Source organism: Pagrus pagrus, assembly GCF_965226575.1.
Source record: "Pagrus pagrus genome assembly, chromosome: 5".
NCBI classification, from domain to species: Eukaryota; Metazoa; Chordata; class Actinopteri; order Spariformes; family Sparidae; genus Pagrus; species Pagrus pagrus.
Window position 1 is genome coordinate 34343473 of NC_140189.1, and position 12141 is coordinate 34355613.

Sequence of the window (12141 nt, forward strand, 5' to 3'; positions counted from 1 at the left end):
GGACCTCTGCACAGATAAAGAGAAATATATAAAATGTGCCCGAGGGTGAAGGTCTAACAAACAATGTGATGTTAGAGTGCTGGTGATATTTCCTGACTATGATTTCTGTCTTACGGCTGGAACATTGAACAAACTCAGAGATGGGTCACATTTTTATTTTGTGTGTGTCGAGTTTGTGTGATCAAAGCATCTTTCAAATCCATGTCATCGAAAAAATGACGTCACGTACAGCTAAATTGGATTAGAGAATGTGTTTTGAGCAAATATAATGCAGATCAGATGATGTTTTCTGTTAATATAATTAGGAAATGTTGTATTTTTAACATTTATTCTCTGCCAGGGACAAAACATCAATATTTTACTGACAATAACTTACAACCAACATGTGGAATACAGGACTCAAACATTGAGTCTTCAGCGTTCCTCCTTGTGATTTCTCGACATTTTGTGGATTGCTAGTGAACCTCATCCAAGCAGCAGTTACATTTTTTTTCCAAAATGATATCTGGCAAAGCAAATTATAATCATCTTGAAGTATTTCCTCATGAGCTAAGCTTTTATTAGTTGAAAAATGAGCCAATCCTTGTAGAAATGTGTGTTCTGCTTTCAGTCCTTGATTCTTGGTAGATTAACTGACAATACTACAGGAATAAAACAATAACATTACTGGGAAACATCAGACTTTTAAGGATAATAAATCAGCGCAAAACACATCATAATCTGTTCTTCTGTTTCCTGTTTGTATGATTTATTACTTTCAAAAAGCCGGCTCTACACTGAACACAGAATAACCACCAAGGTCAGAGTTTCTTTCCCCTTCAGTTTAATGGATGTCATGAAGCAAACAGCCTTTGATACAGCCGCAACTGTAGAGGCAACAACAACAACAACAACATGATCGGACATGAAATCCCATTTCCTGTCGGACCGTAAACCAGAGCACCTCGGTTCACACGGCGATGCTTGTTGTCACGCGTTGGTCCTGCAGCAGCACTTTAGAAGAGAGGCACAAAAAGAGCGGGACGCTGTGTGATTTTTTTTCCCGCTGTATGTATTGTATCTGACATGCCATCAGATTTCTTCCTGGCTCTGCTACAGTCTGTAGGTTTGAGTCTTGCTCCGGGCTGCTGCTTGTGTTTTGTGTCTCCCTTCAGGTCCTCGTACGCAGAGCTTGTCCATTCAAAGCTGTATTTTGGAAAAGCTTTCCCAGTCCATCTTCCTCCCCCTCCGTCACTGGCTCTCCCACTTTTTGTTGACTGCACTCTCACACATCGACTCACTAACACTCCCACTCCCACTTTCTTTTGCCATTGCTGTAAACAACATAAGGTTTCGGATTCGTTTGTGAATGAGTATGCAGCTTTTGCTTCAATGTGTGGCTGTGTTGTCAGATGTAGCACAGATGCATTCTGGGAGAAGAGATTTTTTGTAGTCCCTGTGTTTGCCAGTGTTGTGCTGTGGGGCGGGTTAGTGCTCACGATTTCTGCACAATTACATTGGAGTGCCCTTTAAGGCACAGCAGCGCTGCCCTTTTGGGTTCTGTCACCTTTTTTGTTTTTGCAGTGCTGCAGTGAAGTCGTGCCTAATCCAAATACATCCGTTATCCCAACTCTTCTGTTTTGTCGAGGGGAAGGGTGTCCTAATTCTTGCTTGGATAGACGGGTAGGCCAAAGTTTTACTGGGGCTGAGCTCTAGATGGGTGACATTTCAGATTATGTTGAAAAAAGTTGTTTTTATGGCAAAAAAAAACAATTACTGAACATTTCAGAGTGTTTTCGATTGATGGAAAGAAATTAAAGGATGATTTTTAAAGGTTCCCCAATGTGAGTTTTAATGGTAGGTTTTTGAACAACCTCCATTTTTGGTTAGTCTCCTGTTTTTGTCTACTGATGGTTTGTCTCTGCTACTTCTGACATGCACAGGTTTGACTTTTGAGCTGCAAAAAGAACGACTTGTGTTATAAACGGCACTCAAAAAGGCAAGACAGGCTGAAAATAACAGGCAAATTGTTGCAGGAAAGCTGCGGCGACAAACGGAGCAGGCAAAGCTGAATCTGCAGAAGTACAATCTTGATTTAATGCTTAGTGATAACACTCCGCTCCTTCTCTGGTAAGAAGTTTTTATACTTTAGGAAATTTGACAACTTTGCATACTTACAGGCAGGGTGAAAAAGGCACACTTGTCCCCATCAGATAAATGTCTTTATCTCTGGTTAGCAGTACTGAATCCATATGAGCTGCTCCCTGAGGAAGGAAAGCAGAGAAACAGACACACCTTGAGTTTGGGTGCGATCTGACAACTCACTTTCTTGCTGGTGTTCTGCTCTCGGTGTCAGTCACTGTGCAGCTTGGTTGTTTTTTTTGGAGAAGTTCGAAAATTCATCACCTGAAACTATTGCTGTTCATATCCCTGAGCATCAGGTTAAAGATGTAACTGAAGCTGCTGCTTTGCCACAGGAGTCTGTACTGAAGCAGACATTTTGAGCCTCACTCCGGTGGAGAAGATCCATGTGCAGACTGCAGGTGAAGCATGTTTACTGGCCAACATGTCCACTTAACACTACTGATTGACCATATCATGCACGTCTCCTGCTGCCATATCTGTAAATAACTATGACTCATTGTTCCTCTCAGTACATCGTGTGCTGTCGTGATGCTGAGATTCAGTTTCACTGATTCCTTATTTATTGTAAGGTTCATCCTCATGCGTCATTGTAGCCTTTCCCGTGCTGCTGTGGGTTATCTCAGTAACCAAGAACACAGCTCTTTGATTTTAAGCTGTTTACGATCACACTGTCAGGGGAACCGAACGCGGCGCGTGCATCTCGGACACCAACTCATCCTGCATCTCCCATCCGAGGTCCAGCACGCTACTGCATATAAAGGGAGACAGTGATTACTAAGCAGGTGCCAGCTCTGTGAATTACTCACCTGGCGCTGCTCTCCTGAGCCCTCACCACCTCTCTCTCTCCCGCAGCCGCGCCTCGACCACGCCACAGTCATGTTGTGTTACTTCCATGTCTTCGTCTTGTTTTCCCTGTGGTGTGATTGTCCTGATTAGTTTCACCTGTTCCTGATTGTCCTCCTGTGTAGTTAGTCCACATGTTCTCCCTCTTTCTGTAGTCAGTTCATTGGTGTTTGCTCTTCGTGTGTTCCTCGTGTTTCACCTGCGTTCTCATCACTTTACTCAGTTTGCACTTGGTTTAGTTTTTCAATGTTATCTGTATTTTCTTGGTTGTCGGTTTTTCCTTCTGCCTGCTTTCTTAGTTTTTGCCACCTGCCTGTTTTTATTAAAGCTTTGTTGCCACAATCAGAACAGGGGCATTTACTTCCCTTTATCGTGGCCCTTGAAACCTGGATCCTGTTAAAGGAAAACATTTTTAGACAGCAGATGAGAAGAACTGTCTCCATAATTCATCATTATCTGCCTTTCTGCACTTTTGAACATCTCAAATTAACTGTGAATATGCAAAATGTTTCGCCTCTCTGTCTCTCTTCACATGAATAAACTTTTTCATTTATGTGTCATTTATATTCCAGTTGGATCTGAAGTCAATTTGATTTGATATATTGATTTGCAAAATGTAATCTCAAAATGTCATGATAAATGTATTGATATTGGCAGACAAAAAAAGACTTGTGGTTGTTGGCAGATTTGAGGCTGACAGTCTCTCAGGTTTTAATATATTTTTCCATGTCAGCAGTCTTTCCAAATAGATGATGACTCATTTTGGACAAAAACTCTTGAGCTACATATTTTACATGCACTGATGTATAATGTCGGCACCTTAAATAATATCGTAGCCTGAACGCGGGCACGTACCAGAATATCTTCACTTTTGGCCCAGAGCCACTAAATAATAACCCGAAACTCCAGCGGTCCTGATAACGGAGTACATTCTGTCTCGGCCTTTATGAACTTTTAGAATCAAAGAGCTTCATTACATTCATGTAATCGGGCCTGCTGCGATGCCACAGATCACTGCGTAAAGATAACCTGACATCTGAAAAGGTTTCGATTGTTTCTCTCATCACTGCCTGCAGCTCCTTCCCACAAACTCCAGAGCTCACGTTCAGTGTTATATTCAGTATCTCTGCAGCGTTTGCAGAGACGTTGTTAAAACTTTTACCCTCTACCTTTGCTCGTGCTCCAGGGTAACAAACGACTGCAGTTAAGTGTGCATAGAAATGATCACAGCACAAGAACCCATGCAGAACTACCTCAGATCAAAACATGCTCCAACTTTCAGGCAAATGATCGTTTTATAATGAATTCAGCAGATCGCACACGATGACCTGCTTCCTTAATGTTCTTTTAAGACTGATGAATGAAGTCAGGAGGATTTGACTCCAGCACTTTACTGTAACCTGAGGGGGGAAATCTCATCTGTCCCAGCTGCTAATTAACAGTTGCAATACATAACTATTAGTGTTACTTGATGGGCCAACAGGTCATAATTACTGCTCCGGAAATTAAAAAGAGAATAGGATAATTGTAAAGCAGGACGGTGGCGAAGGCAAATGAATGTATAGTTAGTTCACAGATACGATACGGGGAGAAAACCTCGGATAAGAGCTGGAATAAGATCAACTTGAATATGAGTCCATTTGTTCTATTTAGTTATTCCACTTACATTTGGTCATGGTTTGGGCTTTTGTTTTTTTTGTGTGTTTTTTAGGATTGCCTCATTAGTTTCACCTGTCTCCTGTTAGTCTTCCCTCCGTTGTGTATTAAAGACTGTGTCTCTGTCAGTTCGTCTGTTTTCATCCTCTGTCGGTTCCCCGGTCCTCCTGTGTTCCCCGTGTTCTGGATTTGTTCCCCATGGTTTTATGGTTTGTCCTACTTCTGGATTTTTCTTGTTGCCTTTGTGCATTTTGGGTTTTGGATTGTTGGACTGACGGTATCAGCTCATCATTAAAGCGTGGCGTTTGCTGTTGAACCTCCTATTTTCTTTTTATATCCGTAGCACCAGCTGAACATTACTCTGAGCAGTTTCTTGTATCTTGTGTTATATACATCTCTTGTTTTTTTTGGTTTAAGTTTTTGCTTCTTGTTTTTTTTTGTTCTTGTTTTTAACTCTGACACCTGCCCAAGGCAATTTTCCCTCTACGTGGCAATTTAAGTGAGTCTGACTGCGATTTGTTTTGCAGAGCAGGATGAAAAGGAACAAAATAATGAATCCAAGAAATTTTGCGAAAAACATTTTCTTGTTTGTATTCTCTGTTTGTAAGATTGAGCTACTATTTGCAAGCCCTAATTATGAGGAAAGAATGTATTTTCTAGCACATTTAGTTCTGCTATTGAGTCGAACCTTTTCATTAGAGGGGAATTGATGCAGAGCAAAGAAAATCAGAAACAACATGTTCTCCATATCAAACATTATTCTTCTAACTGGTTATGAAACCGTCTCAATTTAAAACTATTGCCTCTATATGACCTACATAAGACCCACATGGCTGTTTCTACATAGTTCTTCTCAATGCCCGTCTCTGGGTCGGAATGCAAAAATTATAACTTGTATTGTTTATGAGGAATACTGAGGATGACGCCTGAGGAGGGAAGCTGCTCTGCTGTGTGGTGATAGCAGCACATACTTGCAGACGACAGCAGAACAACTGGTTTGTAGCGTAGGACTGTAGCACATCAGTCGCACATCAGCCACACTGTTCCCAGTGTCACTCCACCTGCACCTCATCCCCTCGTTAGTTTGGTTTGTATTCAAACCGGTTGTTCCCTCACTTTGTATTTGTTAATTTGTCCATGTGCCTGTTCCCCAGTGCTCCAGTGTTCCCTGTGTTCCTGTTTTGTTCCTCATGGTATTCTGGTTTGTCCCTAGTTTTTTGTATTACTTTGGTATTTTCTATTTGTTGCCAGTTTTTGTCTCCAGCTTTTTTATTGTTCACACTTTTGGATTTTGCAACACAAGCTCATTAAATATCACTTTTTGATAGCCTGCCTGTGTGTTTGGTAAGAGTCCAGCCTCCCGCCTCTCTCCACCGTGTGGTTCCCCTGCCATTTCAGACTGACACCAGTCTGAATTCATGCAGCCACTAGAGGTGTTATCTGCTGCTGTTTTGTCTTATCAGAAACCCTTGGAAGACCTATATGCAATCCAATACAACGACCCTGCAATACCTTTTATGAAACGTGTAATGTAAATGACACAAGAAATGTCGAGGAGAGCAGAAGAAAGAGCTGTGCATGCACAGCAGGTAGAGTCCGCGGTCAGGCTTCTGCACAGTCAGTAACAGCAAGATGGGCAGAAACTGGCAGACGACTCGGAACTGGAGATCAGCAGGCAAACGTGGCAGCTGAATGAAGCTGCAGGAGCGTGGCAACATACCATCAGCCAGAAAACATGAGCTGACCCCTCCATCCACCACTGAGTGCAAAACAAACTCTGAATGAAGAAACTGCGGGAGGACGTCCATCACAAGTGACAACGGAGCAGATGATGCACAAAACTATCAGTATAGGAAGTGGAATGCTGAATTGTGGGAAGTTTGTCTGTGACATTCGACAAAGAACAGTTTGTACCTTCACACAGAACAAAGTCTGAACCAGGTCCAGTTTTTTTATTTGTCAGCAAAATTAAAATCACAATTATTTCAAATTCTTTTCTAGTTGTTTGTTGATAGGTTTCTATTTTAAAACTATTTTGATTTTATTACATTTTTCAGAACCATTATCGGTTAGTTGTTATCACACGGCTCCTCAGAAACTGGTGCTTGACGTTGCTTTTTAATTTCTCTTGCCTTATTCTGTGTCAAAAAAATTCAGCCTGTATTTTTGTTCAAATTCAAGAGTGCACTTTAATTTTACCTATCTCTTCTTTACTTGATCTTCGTTTGAGTGCCACTCAGGAGGGAGTAACCATGGCAACTTCTGCAGTGGATGGCATCTAATGGTATCAAAGTGTCTTATCATCTGGGGTCTAAATGTGTTCAGGTGCTTCAGAATTTCTTCCAATTACAAAGTTCCTTGCAAACAAAGAGTGATCAGAAACCTGGATCAAGATGCTTACTGGCTCCAGTGTCCTGTTTATTTATCTGAGTAATCCAGGTACGCAATCCAAGTTTCTCAAACAAATACAGGTTTTTGGACGGGGTGTCACAGTGTTGGCCGTCCCCTCCTTTCCCCCTCACCTGCTCCTTCCCCATGTGTGTCTGTGTTGGTGGGCGTGGCTGCTGGTTCCTGCTGCAGCAGAGAGACGCACCTGATGTTCACCAGCTCATCACCTCCGGTTATAAAACCCTGGTCTCTTCACCACCACCGTCATGTTCAGTGATTATACCAGCGCTCTTGCTAAACCTCAGTGTTTTCATCTCAGTGTCATCTAGTGTTTTGTTTGCTACGTGTTTTTGCTCCAGTCTTTATGGCTGGACGCCATCTCACGCCTGTGTTTTTCCCTCTCCACGTGATCAGATCCTCAGCGTCTCTCTGCTCAGCTGGCAGCTTCACCTGTCTGCCTGCCCTCCTCGCTCCCAGCATCTAATGTGTTTATCTGAATAAATTACCTTTTGAACTCATCTCTATCTCCAGTCTCTGCATTTTGGGTCCGACTAAAAACCTCAACCGTCACATGTTTACAGATGTTTGAATGAGCAACACCCAGCTGGGATTCTCCACAAACCCAGTCATACTGGGGGCGCTGTTACCTGAGCGCCACACTCACTGACAGCAACATAGAAATATGACAAGTTCTGGAAAGTACTTTCTGCCTTCTCAGCTTTACCTCACTGTGGTGTAGAGATGCAAGGTTGCCTCGCTCCATTACTGCTGATGCAGGTGTTTTCATCTGTTTTCATTAAGAAATGATGTTCAGCTTTTTCTTTATCGATTTGAAATCTACCAGAATTAATGTTTTAAAGAACTTGAAAGGTATTTGCTCTGAATATCTTTAGGTTTTGAATCACTGTTATAGTATGAAGCAGTGTTTCTTTTCACTGTCGGGGTGATTTGATTGGCTGTAATCCGTCACTGCATGTTTTTCAGGCCTCTTGATTGTTTGTTCCCATCATAGCGGTGGAGGAAAATCGTCTGATCATCATCGCATGTATCGATAGTGTGTGGCCTACACAAAAAATGAGTGCCTGTGACTGGGAATGGCCTGAGGGCCGAAAATATTAGAAAAGAAAAATGCACCTGGATCCAGAGTCTGCAACACGTCCTGCTCTGCTTTTGAGTCCACTTCCAGAGATCAGTACCCTTCAGTGTGTGTGTTACGTTTCTATAACATATACATCTATTACTGGCATCATAGACTGTGACTGAATAGAAATGCTACAGAGAGACAATTAAAAATCCCTTTATCAACAGTCAACACAACAGAAATGAGGCAGCATTATAAAGCAGCTTTAACTGTGCTGAATAAAATCAATCATGAATGTGTGAAAGGCTGTGGATGAAGTCGCCCCGAGGACGAATTAAAGCCGTGACATTGCAAATGTTTGGACTCTTTTAACTCTCTCTGAATGAGCCAAGATCAAGTCAAGACAATTTATTCATATGGCGGCCAGATCACAAAAGTTATCCCCTGAGACTTCTCCTTAAGAGCAGGTCGAGACCGGCGTGTCTGAGTTACAGAGCCGTTCTGCCATGAGCCTGGCAACAGGAAAAACTGCCTTTACACAGGCAGACACTTGGACAGAGAGATGAAGTGAAGAATGAAAACTAGAGAGGAATAAGCCTTAATGAAGAAACATTGGTAAAACTGTTTTAATGATTTTTTTGTAATGACAAAATTGCAGTAATATTATTATAATAATCATGAGTGGTTCTGCAATCTAAGCTCCTCTTGAAGCCTCCTATTCCCTCCTCTTCCCGTTCTCCTGACTTCTCTAGAGTACACTACTTGAGGCTTTATATGATGATAGTGGGCTGTAATTGATTTCCAGGTAACCAGATGGAGGGCAGAGAGTCAGTGGATGGGGACATAATTACCTGAGTGACAGGCTTTTGTACAGTCAGAAGGACTGTGTTCAACTTTTTATGATAGAACTTGTAGTGTACTGTTGGATTATATTGTCAGATGGTTTCTAAAAGGGTTTTTCTATAGCACCACCACCAGTGTTGGGCAGTAATGCCTTACGTAGTCACTTCTTCCTGTTATATAACCAGTAACATATAGTTTATGGGATGACGCACGGCAGGTACGGTACGCTTTCAAGAGCTGGAAGTTTTGTCAGTCTTTTGAGTTTGTCTCAGTCAAAGCAAGAACACTGTCGTTCGTTGCAAACCTTGTGCGAGCAGCAGCACACTGTCAGCTTTCAAAATACCTCCTGTAAATCACTCAAGCATCTCATACAGCAGCACAGCAAAGTGATACTGAAAACACTGGGGCTGGAAATGAGGCGTCTACTGCCAGTGAAGCAGCGTGCACTCCAGCTCAACAACAGAAACTGGATTTCAGAGCGGGACATTGTTGTGGAGAGTCATGAAGAGGACGATAAAGTCCAAAGATGATGATCCAACACCCATGAAGATTAATGCCAGAGAGAAAGACGATTGCTGGTGACCTTGTGGTAAAGGAATCTGGTTTGCTTTCTCCTGCTGCTCAGACAAAAATAAGGTCCCAGAACACTGTTTGAGGCTAGAAAGGTGGCAGGGTCCACCACATATAAACAACGCAAAACAGGATGAAATTGTGTTGTCGGTTTGTTTATTCAGTTTGTTCACTCATGAGAACAAAGAGAGTTTGTTTAGACAGAATAAATCAGTCAGTGAAATCTTTCTCTCTTCCCCAGAACTACGTAATGCTCCTTTAACTATGCTCTCAAAATCCTTCTGTAACTTTTACAAAAGATTGCATTTATATCTCATACTGTGCTCATGCTGTTCGTTTCCTGTGACCTCGGCGTGATTGATTCTTCTAGAGAAGGAAAGAAATATGAACCAGGACGACAGTTACTGTACAACAAGCTGTTTACTGTCGTTTACACAATACAGTCTGTTTACTTTAGATTTCATCTAGTTTCCCTCCGGCTCCCTGCAGTTTCACAAAAGGTGACCCCTAGAAATGAATTGGCTGAACACTCGTTTCTGCCTTTTTATTATTTAATTCACTAGCTTTTCATTCCCCCTGCTGCATGCTGGCCAAGAGTTCACATCAGTCCAAAATAAGGAGCGACACAAAAACACTTGGTTGATGACGGGAAGTTTCAGATTGCCGTCCCAGTTGGTCTGTTACAGTCTGACAACCACACAGCAGCTCTTCACTGCACATTACTGTAAATACTGGAACCAACAGTTACTCTGCAGCTCCATCACAGTGTTACTAAAACATAAGCAGGTGTTTGGGGCAGAACGTGGACTACAAATGACGTCAAATGACGTTATCTGCACACCCCAGTATATACTGTCTGTGTACTGTGGAGTCTTCTAATAAAGCAGCAGACACGAAGACATTTTCTTTTATTACCTTCCTCTCTCTGTATTTCTGCTCTCTCTGGTTACATCGTGTGTTGTTTATCTGAAGAATATTTTCCTTGGATAATATTATCAGGAATGTTTTCGAGGGTTATGTGAGCATTTCTACTTTATACCTCACCCATGCATCAGGGAATCGAGGATTGTTCAGTATTTCCGCTTCATCCTGCATTATATGAGAAAAGCACATGGTCAGATTTGTATTTAGATTATAAGCTGATCTATGAATATGATTTACACTCACACAAAAACAAAACTCACGTAACCTGGTTGCTATGAGCTCCACGTTTAGATGCAGCTGGTGGATGGGCACTAAGAAAAACCACACAATACTTTTTCCTACAATAATTGTAGTCATTTATTATGAAGTTACAAATAAAAGTTATGCAAGATGCTGTTTTCATGTTTTCAGTTTTTAGTTTAAATTGAATTTAATTGGGTGAAAGGATGCACCATTTGTAATCATCTAATCTCTCATCCCATTTTCCTTGTTTGAAGTCGGCGTCACGCACACGCACGATTGTACCAACACAATAAGAGGATCGAGGATTGCCACAAAATCTGCTTTCTCCTGCAGAAATCTCTGTGTGTTAGCAGGTTTCTCTGATCTTGTTTGTCTTGAGATACCTGCTTCAGTTATTTGAATGCACCAGAAAAAAAACAACATCAGCAAACATGCAACAAGGATACAGGATAATGTTTTGAAAGCCAGACATCTATATTTTGATATTTCTTTATTTACATATCATCCTCAAATCTCACAAAAAGACAAAAATCAACAATAAATTGAGGTTTTTGTTTTGTGTGAAAAGCTATTGATGGTCCTTCATGGCAAAAGGACACTGTGGTTTATTTTGAGTCAGTCCAACAGTGTAGCATCGTGGCAGTGAACCATAAGTGCACGAGGTTGTCCGCACCTCAAAGACTTCAGTCTCATCTCGTTCTTCACTGCTGTCCTGTCCGTCACGTGTCGGCTTTTTGTGTCTGATTCTTTTCCAAAGCGCTCCATAAAAACCACACAAAACCACTCACGCTGATCGTTCTCTTTGATTGTCACGTGTGAGGTCGGATGGACAAGCAGGTGACGAAGATTAAATCCAAGGAGCAGAGACAGACCAAAGAGGGAAGAAGAGACGCTGATAGAAACTGAAAACAGAGGCTTGCACATCAAACAGCCTCTCTGTCAACACTCAGCACTTGGCATGTTGACTCTGGCTTCGCTCTCTTTGACTAATCTTTATAAATCCTCCCACTGTCACAAAGATGAGCACACAAAGTCTATAACGCATTATGAACACACTTATAATGCAGTATTATGAGCCAATAGCGCTGCAGAATCAGCACTCAGGGATATTCATGATGCTTTATAACAATAAGCATAACTTATTAATACACAGACGTGTATAATGCATTATAAACATTAGTATTAATTATATTTTTTCACTTTACTTAAAGCAACAATGTCTCAAATGTGCTCTCGGGTCGGTCAGGCCTGCAGGAGTCGTGGGTATTTTGCACCTCAGGCTCGGCTGTGATGTAAACGTAACACCCGGGTGAACACGCCAAGTTAAAGTTAGAGACGTTAAAATAGTAACAGCTGTTAGTGGTCAGCTGCCTGTTTGGTACTGCGCATGTGCAACTCTCAACAGAGAAAGAAGCCTCGCTCCTCAGCCACTTCGGTTATCAGCTCTGGAAGAATCGATGTGTCTAATA

At 41.8% G+C, this 12141-nt stretch overlaps 1 long non-coding RNA gene across 4 annotated transcripts; it reads right to left on the reverse strand.

Moving 5' to 3' along the window:
* Positions 1–806: 806 nt before the first annotated feature.
* Positions 807–2986, reverse strand: LOC311257000. Of its 4 annotated transcripts, none has more exons than XR_014622553.1 (3): positions 2931–2986; positions 2158–2243; positions 807–1936 (listed from the first exon to the last, which is right to left on the reverse strand). It is a non-coding gene; the product is annotated as an uncharacterized lncRNA (long non-coding RNA). The 4 variants fall into 4 exon arrangements; XR_014622554.1 differs by lacking the exon at positions 2931–2986 and adding an exon at positions 2386–2887 and having other exon boundaries at positions 807–1691; XR_014622555.1 differs by lacking the exon at positions 2931–2986 and adding an exon at positions 2386–2887.
* Positions 2987–12141: the final 9155 nt, after the last annotated feature.